Source organism: Varroa destructor, unplaced genomic scaffold, assembly GCF_002443255.2.
Source record: "Varroa destructor unplaced genomic scaffold, Vdes_3.0 BEIS01000003.1, whole genome shotgun sequence".
Taxonomy (NCBI): domain Eukaryota; kingdom Metazoa; phylum Arthropoda; class Arachnida; order Mesostigmata; family Varroidae; genus Varroa; species Varroa destructor.
The window spans coordinates 22,983,536-22,996,370 of record NW_019211456.1 but is presented as its reverse complement, the minus strand read 5'-3'; the positions used below and the strand labels follow the sequence as shown (position 1 = coordinate 22,996,370).

The 12,835-nt window shown below is 41.4% G+C and overlaps 1 long non-coding RNA gene across 1 annotated transcript; it reads left to right on the top strand.

Moving 5' to 3' along the window:
* The first annotated feature begins 4,452 nt into the window (after window positions 1-4,452).
* LOC147756688 (uncharacterized) lies at window positions 4,453-9,534 on the top strand. The gene is made up of 4 exons (XR_015324732.1): window positions 4,453-4,730; window positions 5,928-6,115; window positions 6,957-7,116; window positions 7,211-9,534. It is a non-coding gene; the product is annotated as an uncharacterized LOC147756688 (long non-coding RNA).
* The last annotated feature ends 3,301 nt before the right edge of the window (window positions 9,535-12,835 follow it).

Here is a 12,835-nt window from a genome sequence, read left to right as displayed (position 1 = left end):
CCAGTATCGCAACCCTTCTGTAGAAAGCCAGTGGTCACGTTTCGGCCAAGTCCAGCTACCAGCTAGCCCTCTGTCCTGTTCAGTACTTCAGGTACACACAGCCTCAAGAACCTTTTAACGATACGAGTCTCGGCACTTGTAACTGTGCACCGTGGCCACTATTGAAGCATTAATATGTATATATATATATATATATATATATATATATATATATATATATATATATATATACATACATATATATGTGTGTATGTGTGTGTACATATGTAGTGATAATTAATACATTTTTCTATTGTTCTTGGTCGCATACTTCGTTTTTACGGTAGACATCAGACCTGATTTATGTAAATAACGATGTTCGATTCATAAACCTGGTTGGGAGAGGAAGCAGCACGATGAAGTGCTCACCAACATCATTCTCTCCCATTCGGTTATGTCATATAGAGCAGGACCTTCCGCTCCAGACCTTCAGAGATTACAGATGTTCATAATATTCCGGCTACTAGGCCTGCTATTTGCGACACTATCCGGATGCGTGCACACAGATGCACTGCTAATATAAAACAGTTTGCCAGCTATATTGGTCCATCAAAGAACTGGGATGCGAAGGGCGCGGACAAGCGACTAGGAGGCTGATGATATTCGCCAGATCTCCATCCTTGACAAGAGGCTCATCATAGGATACGAGCCATATTTTTTGCTAACGGCTGCTAAAACCTCAGACCTACTACTCGTATCAGGCGTTTACCCTATTAAGGATAATAACAGCTGCTGAGTCGTCAGGTTGTATCGGCGCGTGTTGCAGCCAACAAGCGTTGGTAACGTGTGGTCCTTTGTCCATGAGATGAGCATAAGGGCTTGCTGCTCGGCCTACTAAAGTCGCAGAACAGTGGAAGAGCCAGAAAAAGCTCCGTTTCGCGGTACTAGGGCCTGTCCCTACACGGGCGTTGTTGCTACCCGATCAAGCGGCAATTCTGCTTAGCTAAACCATCTATTTACTATCGACATTGCCGCAATGTCCGGCTAGAAGAATACCGGCCTATGCGCTTATCTGTACTTTGGCATGCCATCTCTTAGCACAATTGTCGCTGTTGCCAGGAAAGACTAGGTATGGACGGATCTTGATCGATTTATTCCGTCCACACGAAGATCTCTAGTTAATGACCTTGGTACGCTTGCGCTATCTCGTTGACTCGTCAAGTCAAAAGATGCAACTCACGCACGTAGACCGTGATATACTTGTGAACAATACGGTGCCAACGGAACAATATATATATATATATATATATAATACATTTTTCCATTTTTTTCCCGTAAAATTTGCTTCAACTTAAAAAAAGACCGAATCAAGTTTTGAATATTATTTACCTTTTCGAAGGAAGTTCTGCTTTGTAGTGCTCACACGCTGAGCAATGATGCGCCGCTGATAAGGTCAAATTTATAGGTGCAATTACCTCCTGACAATCAACTTTCAAAGGAGCACTATCCAATAGAGCATTGTAGAATTCAGTTGCCGTCCATGGATAATGTCACGTTCAACAGAGACTTACAGTTAGAGTACTGAAGATTCTCCTTTCTGGTCAGTCTACTTGACTTCTCGGTTTAAGCCATCTTATCATTCAGCGGTCGAATATCTGCTTGCAAAATGCTTGCCCGATCTGAATCTGATAATTGTTCCAAAACAAAATTCGTGACTCGTATTACTGTTATACAAACTTTACAAAAAATTATCACGATCGCCGTATACATTTCTCAATGGCAATTTAATCTCTTTTATCAAATCTACGAGAGCACATATGCACACAATATGTGTGCCAGTAAAAAGAGTACACTTTGCATTTTCATATATGCATTAATGCTCGTGTAACTATGCAAAATAAATATTTAAATCGGCTAGGCGCGTTGTTTAACATACTTTCTAATAAGTGTGCGCTTAAATAGTTATAATTATTTATTATTATTTAATTTTTACTTAACCAAGAACTTATAAAGAAATGGTTTATTATAAATACTGCGACAATAATAAAATAAAGAGATGAAATGCATATATGTACACCACCAGTGGGGCAAACATCGGATAAATGATACCGTATTATTACATAAGAATAATGCAATGCAAATCAGAATATGGGTGACATTTATCAGATGGTACCGGTGCTCTCCGAAAGACTTGTTTGCAGATAGAGTCTATTTTCGCTGTAACTTAATGTTCGTTGGAACAGATCATGGCCATCACCATCTGACCACCAAAACTTCGAGGCGTACGGAAGCTACGATCTGGGTTGGTTGCTTTCCTATTCGTTTGTTGGCCACGATATTGATCATGTGTGCTTTTCCCTCACTTTCGATTGCTGTTTATGCGCGATCCTACAATAGAGGCGGTCCATCTTCGAAGACAAGATGACATCCAATTTTCGCCAACTCATCGAGCGATCCATCGTAGGCAATAACATAAAAATAGACTATGATATCTTCAAGGTAATACAACAACAAACGCCAACTACCTAAATTTATGGAGACGATATGTATTGATTTTGTGAAGAAGCTACTAATAGTTTCTCAAAGTGCCGGATGCAGATAAAGATGTGGAACACATATGCGTGTCCCTTTCTTATAGCTAATGGCAACAATTGCTAGAAAAATTTTACACCCTAATCAAAAATTATGTTTGGCATCTGAAAAATAAGTATGCGAACTCCCTTATCCGATACGATCTTCCAAAACTTTGTTTAGACCTCTGAAACGATCATGGAACACTGTCACAGAAACAAACTAAATACGTACTGATATCAACAGCCCGGACCAAACGACCATCAAGATGAATATTCACGAAAATGTTCTTATATGGAACAAAATGTTGGTTTACACAGTGTCAGCATAAATCTTATGTTCGACATTCAATTCTGAGAACATTTATATTTGGAGTATGAAATGAGATCACTTTTTTTATTTCTTTGAGTTCTATTCGTATTGGGGAAATGTTTAGTATTTAAAGAATGCGATGCAAGCTTGCTATCGATTGTGACGCTCAAGTGTATGTCTAAAGCAGGTAGATAGAGACTAGGACGTGGGACATGAGCTGTCGTATGCAGTTCAAAACTGGGTACAGCTCCCCTTGAATATGACGAAGAATGAAGCGTCCCTTATACGAGCAAGAAATTGGCCCTTTCAAATAGATCGGAGCTTAGATAATTCTGCAATACGGAAAGGGGTGGAATACTGCGAAGGATTTCGGCCTCTTATTGTCAGGTGCAGACGGTAAAATTTGAATTTTCTCCATTACGTTGCATGACAGATGGATCTGGGAACTGGATTCCCTTTCGCATCACTTAACTTAATCTATCCTTGTAAAGACTTGGCTTAAAGATGCGCCGTTTGATCGTATATATAGTTTAATGAGAAAATATAGAGTAGCCAATTCAAGAGCATGATACATCTCAATGTAGTATTTCAGTAGGTATAGTTTCAATATTTAAACATACATACGTACGGGATGTTACGGATTGTAGGATATAAGCAGACGCGAATATCATAATATCTGAGCATACTTTCATTAGTGCCGAGAAGTATAGGCCACGCATCTTAGTATAAAACAACGCTGCATAAAGTAAACTAATCGGGCTGTTTTCGAGCCTTAACATTCCCCATTGAGGGGTACACTAAGGGTCAGTCGACGGTATTGGTAGGACTCTAGGCGAGAGCAAGGATTTCTACTCGAAACCATGCTGCCAGAGATTTGGACGTATGGCTACTTAAGAAGGTGAACAATTAAATATATGTACTATGTTTTCATTGTTGTATCCCGTATATTTCACGCATAAGAACTCCATCAATAAAACAAACACGATTTCGTTGCTTCGTCGGTTCTGTCTGCTGAAATGAAAGAAGTTGTCGTTGGCCTCGAGAGAAACATTTTTAACATCCAGGAAGTATTTATTGGATGACAGCTTATTGCTCATTTGTAGTCGCGTCAAATACTTTTCAATAAGCGATCAATACCGATGGTACAGCAAACGACTGTAGCAAGCTGATTATCACGCAAAGTGCCTTTCTGTCTTCGAGGTTGTAAAAGTGTTGGATCAAACTGAAAAAGGCGGAATAGCGCCGTCTCTAACGTTGTGAGCACAAAGATCTAGGAGAAATCGAATGGGAGAAAGTTGTGGTTGTAAAAGTGCTAAAACCTCGTTGCTAAAAGCTCAGTCGATGTTTTGGAACGTCGCTACCGTTGTCGGCCCGCTGTGTCAGCAGCGGCGAGCGTGGTCTTGCCTCGTCGAAAATCACTATACACACGTTCAAATATATAGACATGTATATATATATATATATATATATACGAATATAGCCTTGTATATGTCGTCGTATGCATGAGCGGCTCGTTTAACCTGCCAGGATACTAGCAGACGAAGCGAAGCTAGCATTTTCCAAAGACGACGATTGCAGCGACAACAACAATCCCCTAACCTGCGGGGACGGATATAAGCCCTTTCTCTAAAATCTGCAAGACAAATTGATCTGGTCAAAGAGCCAATATATTTATATCTAAAACGTAAAGTAATTTCGTAATAAAATCAGAAATTGCTCCCCATCGTGCGGTTCATGTTCCATGATTTACAGCCTTGAACAAATGTGCTGAGTAAGATTTGTGCGTCCTTTCACGTTTATCTGTCTCATAGCATCAGTCAGCCTACTACCAGGATCCGAATGCGTGCTTTCCAGCGATGAAAAAGACAGTAAGGCCTTGAGGGAAATAGATAGTTCTTAATATAGGTTACCTAGACAACGTATGTGCTCTGCTTCGCATAAACGAGAATGCTCAATGCTCCGTAATGTTCCTTCAAATAAATTCGGGAAAGAACTTCATAGGTCAATGATAAAGCGGTAAATAAATAAAGATAATTTTGCTGTCATTTAATATAGGAACTTGTTGCACATAACAAATTAGTATTTTGCTGATACTACCTAGACGTTGGCTTGTTGAAGACAAATTAAATTAGAAGTCCTACTATATATATATATATATATATATATATATATCTGCGTTTCAGAATCTGGTGTTATCTAGGTTAATGATGCTGACCTAATTAAAATGAAATTATAAAATTTAGCAAAAAGGCGCCTGCAACACATAAAGATACGAAACGTTTGTTATAATATAAACCATAACATCGATCAGTTTATGTAAAAAATATTTTTCTGCTCGTTATGTGCAGCACATGTTAGCTCTTATGCATGTGATGTTCTGGCTTTCTGGTTTCGAGATTACCGTGGCTGTTGATTTTTGGAATTGAGCGGATAACACCGCATAACTTCAAGAAATTTCGCCAAATAACTAGGTATTCTAAAGTGAAGTTCCTTGAACTTCTGAAATATTACAAATGACGAAATACGTGCCATCATTTGTATTATCTAGCTCTGCTTAACATATATAGCTCTATTAGAAGATATAGGTTGATTTATTTTTGGGCTTACGTATATGCATTTAACGTGAGAAAAGGGTTACTGTGCATTTTTTCGTCATTTACATTTACACGTACAACTGTATTATCTACATCCTACGTGCTTTTATAAGCTCATGTTCACTTTTGCTTCCGATTACGTTTCCTAAAAAGTGCACATTTAGAGCAACAATGGTAGTAATCATTGGTTACTGAATGCTCGCAAATGAGTGAAGCAACAGGTTAAGGCATAGATGGCCATAAAGCTATTTGTGCATATCTATTAAAAAAAAAAAGCGTAACACATCGCCTAGGTCCAAGCCATCAGGGTATTTATCTAGCACCTCTTCGTGATGAACACTGTTTAGAGTAGCAGAGACAGTAAGAACAGCAGACGGCAGCAGGCCAAAGGTGTATGTGTTTTGACTGTCGCCTCATGGCGCAAATCGACGAGATAACTTATCGGTAATACACATATATCCTGTTCAACAGAAGCCCGGCGGGGATTCACAATATAATACAAGATATGGACGACGGCAGCTTGTGGGAAACAGTACATATGTCGCAAGAGACCTGCGTGTCTGGCTGTCCACCTCTTCGAACGTCACCCGCTCTACAGCATACACGATATCAAGCAAAAACATTCTCTACTTAATCCAGAAGAAAACCTACAAGCTGAGGTAGCTAGTTTCCTATGCAAATAATGTATATATGTTTGCATATAACAAGATGAAGACTTATCTCGACATTTATTTAGTCCATGAAACTACTAAATCCGTGCCCTATATGATGTGTGAACTTCACAGAAGCCTACGCCAAAATGCAGGCTAATTGTGAGTGTCCAGTTATGGTTTACTTCTAATCATTCTTCAACGTTTCTAATAAACAAAAGCAGATACTATGAGCAAGGATGAATTGTCCCGTATCATTACTATAGTGAAGTGCTAAATTTAGAGGCCAGTCTCGAAATATAGACATTCTAGGTTACACTATGATAATAATAGGGGACTCACACAAGTAATAACTAGTTTTCAAAATAATTCTCCAATCGAAAACAGATCTTAGGGCAAAGTTTTATGCCCGAACGACGTTAATAAACATCGGTAACTGAATAGTGGTATAAAGCTCGTAATACACTTGTGAAATTAATGGAGAATATGTTTCAGTTGCAGCTGAACTTCATAAGCTTAGCTGCGTTTTTCGTAGCGGATCGCAATAATTAGAGATGCTGTCTTCTCTAGTTTTATGATTTGGCTCAGTATTATTAATCAATCTAAGCAACTTGTGCCATTCTAGCTATGGCCGAAATCATGATGGGTACGCTTGGAGACGGTAGCTCCCCTTGCGTCAACGGTTGGTTGAAGTCGACGTTTAGCCAATAACACCTTCTCACTCGATATCTTACACATAGCGCTAATTATCCAGCATGTCATATTCATTCTGGTAAACATCGGTCATCATCCCGAGCTAGTCAATAAACAATCGATCTTCGTTTTTCCTTTTTCGTGGCTTGAGCATTAGCGGCTACAAACGCGGCAGTATGAGTCCAAGTAGTGGAACAATCTAAATGATCGCCGAGTGTGCGTCCAGATAGACGCATCGATGTGGAACATGCCAACAGAAGCGGAACGACGGTCAAAGAAAAGTCGCAGACGTACAGGAAGTTGCCTCCTATAGAAAGGTTCGATTTTACGACTTGTGCATGGCCATTTTTCAGAGGGCTGAAGAAGGCAGTTCTAGCAAGATCTAACATGTCTGAATGTGTTAACTTCCAGAAACCGAAGATGGTTGACGAAGATGCTGACATACGTACATGACTTCCGGTGTCTGTTCTGCAAAGTGCTGCTGTTGCCATCGCTACTGCACCTGAGACTGACGCATTTCTTCTCAACCGACGCCATCACTTTCACGGTCGCGTGGAGATGTAGGACGATGGCGGAGAGATGAACAGAGACACGATATGGAAGACACGGAAGATTGGCGCCGAGTCAGGCTGATGGAGAAATAAGCCTTTGCCACTTGCTGAGCGGCTTCGGCCTTTCGAGCGCCTCTACGCAACTCACCTTGCCCATTTCCCTCCTTCACGTTCGCTGACAACCAAACAATCTAACTGGTATAGCATTAGTGGCTGCTGCAAAAAGGGTTTGTGAACAAGGAGCTTCACGTAGGGAGACGTAACGGAGCGATGTGCCGATATGAGTCAAGCGGTGGGTGGCTCCTTTAGTCGGTAAGCGATAGAGTAGACAGCGGAGAGATGGCTGGCGCAGAAAAGCTAGGCGCAGAAGGAAGTCAGGAAGATCGCAGGAGAGTATGAGACATAGTGGTACATGCGAAACACATGGCCTGAGAGGGACACAGCGAGAAGGAAGAAACTGAGGACTGGCACCGAAAAAAAAGGGTCTACCCCAGTGCCGGCAGCGTTAGCAGCGGCAAGCGAGTAACGGTGGAGGTAAAGTGAAGCTTTTTCGTTTCTTCTTTTTCTCGGTCTCTGCCATTTTGTGTATCGTCTTGCTGACCGTTTTCCATCTTCGCCTCTTTGCTCTCGACATCTTTCACTCGAACGGACAACCGCGCCTCAGCACAGCCATCGAGACCGCATCGAGCAACTTCTTCGTTGCAAGGCAGGTCGGTTTGTGTCTGTACGTATATGTGTGCATGTATGTGTGTAAGTGGTTTGTGTGAATGTGACAAGTGGTCTCTATGACTGTACCTAAGTCGATCGATCCATGCCTTCCGCTGCCCCTCCTGCTAGCGCCGCCGCGTCTGTGCCTGACTGACGTCTTTAGTACGTGTAGCAAGTTGGCAGAAGGTGAGGTGGGAACGACGGCGAAGAGGAAGGGATGCACAGCCGACAAACGCAGTGCACCAAGAAACAAGCAGTCGCGTCTGTATCCTTTTCTTTCTTCGGTATAGAAGAATTTAACTGTTCGTTTACAGTATCCAACGCTAACAGCAGAAGCTAGCAGGGGGCAGTCGGTTCCATTGCGGGCGCGGACGTTGCCCATGATCTGATAAGCAATGATGGAGGTGTCTTCGTACCGCTTGGCTGTTGCTGTTGTTACCTAGGAGTGGAATGGAAAAGATGATCGTGTGCAGCGGTCTGGAACAGCAGGCAGAGAAAAATAGAGTGCGAGAGATAAACAATGTCACAGCTCACTCGTTCGTTATTCCTCGAGATTAGAGGTGTCGGCTGCCATGAAGATGGGGCGGGTCAAGGGTCGGGTACCATTTTGAGATAGAAGACACAAAACATAAGAGTTAAACGTAAAGAGCGAATAAATACGACGCCAAAAACCTAAGTAAGGCAAAAGCCTACAAGGTCGGTGGGTATTTTATCCTTTTTTCTTTCTCTCGAATTTCGATTTCCCTATTAATTATGCCACCATGGTGCAGCAAACGCCAAACAAAGCCAGGAGTACGCGATATTGAGAATGGCTTCAGGTGAAACAGAAGGCACTATAAATCCTGAGCAATTTGAGCCATAAAAATGAGTCGTTTAATTCGAGCTAAGTTAAACTTAGCCTTTATAAGATTTTGTAAATTTTTGACACACAATAAACGCAATTTTCAACATGTCCTGGACCCACAAAAACGCAATCTGTCACCCACATGGGTAGGTGACTTAGTAAATCACAACTATACAAAAGCATGTACAACAGAGAGTTATATAACGAACAAATCGACCCGAGTTGTTTACAGTATTTGTTTAATATTCCCGTGTATAATTTACAAATAGAAAACCATATTTGAAATTCGAATAGAATAAGGCCTTCCCGTCTTATCTCTGACAGCAATTTTGTCTCCGATTAACAATTATTGGCATTGACAAAACCGTTATGTTCGACCAAAGCCAATAAGATTTTAATACTATTTCAAATACTTATGTATATCCTCTGCCTTATTTTTCGGGTTTAGGTGTTGGCATCTGTGATCTGTGCAAACTTAACCGATCACGTCTGCATTTAATAAATAATACATACAACTTCTGTGAATCAACAAATCTTAGCAAAATGAATTAGAAAAACTTTAAGATATTATAGAGATTTCAGCCTAAATATATGTTCGGATGATAAAAACAGCTTCTTGCGAATGCTGGTAAAGGGACCGAAAAACTAAATTCAGACTCAGATTGAGTTGTTTTGTCTTGATTCTCAATATGCCTACTCAAGTACTTCCAAAAAAATATTGCGTTTAACATATCCAGACGTGTAAGAACTTTCTTAGTTAACTGGTAGCCGCTTTCTAACAATGTGACTTAGAAACGCCGAAATTCGCTCAATTTCTCGCTTACCGATTCTGGTAAGTGTTCTGCAGGTATCTTATGAATAAGTGACCAGGTTACCCATCGGCTTAACGCTTGAAAACCATGAGCACCACCTAACGCATTCAATGCCTTCGGGGCTAATCAGACCTATCCTAATCAGTAATTGCCATATATAGGCTAGAACAGCAATGATTTCCTTCCAACGTGTCGACTTTACCAGTGTCAATCTACGCTCCGGCCTTTCGTTGATTTGTTCGACTTCGGATTTGAGAGGGACGATTGCCAATTTGGACATATTGAGTTCTCGCTCATGGAAGCATTAGCTTCGGGTGGGGTGGACAGCAGGTCCCAGTTCCTTAACTACTACCGCTGCTAAGTGACTCTCTAGTCATTTATTCATGAGCAGCCTGTCGAACATCGCATGAACAGGGCGGTCACTTAGCTTAACGGGGTCAAAGCACGGCGTTTGACCAAATAACACACAGTCTCTATAGGACACGACAGCCGGTTAAGAGCCTCGTCTAGTTAGGAATACTCGACCTTGTTTTGCTATCTCTGGTTTCTTGTGCCGTCGAAATCCAAACAGAATCCTATGAGGCATAATTAAACGGTACTTAGCATAAATGAGGGCCAAAAGAAACGTGAACACGACTGTCCGGTAGGGAGGAATAGAGATTTATACTACTCGACGTTTCTTCTCATATCTCTTCAGGCCAGGTGTTTGACTGAGAAAGAACGTGCATTCAACACCTGTGAAATTCTTAGTTGAGATATAACTTGAGACAAACCGCTTCCTTGAGAATATTTCAACTCCAGTCAGTAAATACGAGGCAACATCTATGAAACACAAGCAACCATTATGACTTTTCGTGCATTATTATGACTATATTAGGAAGAAGTACATTCCAAAATAAGGAACATATTACAAGTGTCAGATCTAAATTGGAACAGAACCGACCCTTTTCCATTCGTCAGAATCTGTTTAAAAGCCTGCAGTCAGTTTTCACAAAAGGATTTTTCGTTACCTGTGGGTATAATGACTGAATCATGCGCTTAGAGAGCAGGCGATTCGACTGTGTTTGCCATGCACATTTTAGTTAAGAATATAAAATTTCCGCTTACAGCAACGTTTCTCGTAATAAAACACGGACAAGTTGACGTTGTTAACTTCAACACTAACTTAGCACTATAATAACGAACTACAACAATGCAGTCACCTTCCAATTCGTCTATTATAAGCTGAATGGCAAATTTTTTGGCGCTTTACAGAGATTTCGAATAAGAGGACGAACTCCGCAAAAACGAACCACGGGGCTATGTAGTATGCTGGATCTGACAACAGTGTTCCTGGTACTACGAGATTATGATATCGATTCTGACACCCGAACCAAGAATTCAAATTGTCCATAACTCACCCGACGCTGCGCCGATAACGCCCGTAGTTCAATACAAGTTGTAAGTTGACCTCAGCTGCACTGCGGCAGACGCGAGAATCGACCAAGCGTCACTCGGCTATAAGCCTGTAACATTCTAGCGAGCTGGTTTCGGCAAATGCTCGAGATGGGCAGCAGTATTTGCACCACAGGAGAACAAGTTAGTGATGTAAGTGGGATGGAAATCTTACAAATTAGTGGAGAAGAAGAGATCAATGCCATGCTCTGTTAACTGTGTGTGTAAAGCTTATGGACCGCTTCCGAAGTATGTTCGCGGTGGCAAACATTATCCCGCAAACCGCGCTTCTGTAAGCTGCTCCATGATACGAGCAACCGTTTATGATGGCGAGAATCTGGGAGCTGAGTTCCCGTGTTGGATGTATTGCGTTACTAAGGAAAATTGCAATAGAATGAGGCAACTGGGTTGGACCTTATCCACATTGAGCACATAGAAAGTGCACCTGACGCGTGTTTCCTGCTAAACAAGTTGATTCAATGCGACATGGGCGCTTGTCAATAAGCTGGAATGACATACCACTGATCGCCGTACCCAAGGGAAAACACAATCCGCTCAACCTTCTTCACGATCGTGAAGAAAAACTCTGCTGCTACAAGATTGTGGCTGCCGCATTACGCATCGGCTGACAAGGTTCCTAAATGTTTATTCATTTATTTCGCAGCATACGTTTCCACCTTCATGAAATATGGTATACTACTTTAGGAGGTACACCGTGTCTGTCGCATTAAATCGGTGTTTAATGTAATTCCCAGAGGTAACATTCTAGTTAACCTTACGGAACGTAGAACTTCACGGAACATGCATTCAATCAGGATGGTACTATGAAAGAGAATTCTGTGAGCATAAATGACAGAGTGGCCCGGCTCAAGTTATTCGTCCAATCAACGTCGACTGAACGAATGACTTCAGCCTTTACAGTTCTCTATTGCTGTATGGCCTTCCAGTTCGTGTTCAAGATCCGGTAGGGCTAGTAAAAGCGTTGCTCTAAAAGGAGTTGGCTTCGTATCTAGCATGCTTTCGACGGACTGTCGTGTTAGACAAGTGAGTCTCGACTGTTGATCACCATGGACAAAACAAGGGTCATGAAGTTCCGTTGTAGAGGCCTCCGTGCTTCTTCTGACGTAGATTTATGCTCCAAACAGCCTTGAAGTATGCAAATAATTTCAACTAGTATGGGGTGACCTTGCCTACGGACGGCCAAATCTTTGCAGAGCGGAGTATAGGTTTTACCGAAACACCTCCCATTGACGCAGCTAAAAAGATTAACCGAATGAAACCTTCATTCTTTAAGCGCGCTTCAAGTCGGCCTCATTATTGAAGAAAATATTGGAATTGAAATACTTGCGCCTTCTACGCAACATAAAGCTATTTATGAAAAATCATAGCTCTAGATAGAAGCTACGCACCACCCCCTCATATTCGGAGTTCATAAGTACATGGGACTGATGCTGAATTTTATGTCGTACAAAGCCAATAGGAGCCAGAACAAACCAATGGATAATTACACCTTTTGCAGTATATCAGTTTCATCATATCCTAAGTAAGACGTTGAATTTTTATGCAACCACATATACCTGCACAAAATGGGGTGCAGATACTATGCAGCGTCATGCGAGGCGGTACCATCGTGGAACAGTGTCTCCGGTCGAATACGGAGATTTAAGAGGTTTAAATTTTGCATTCA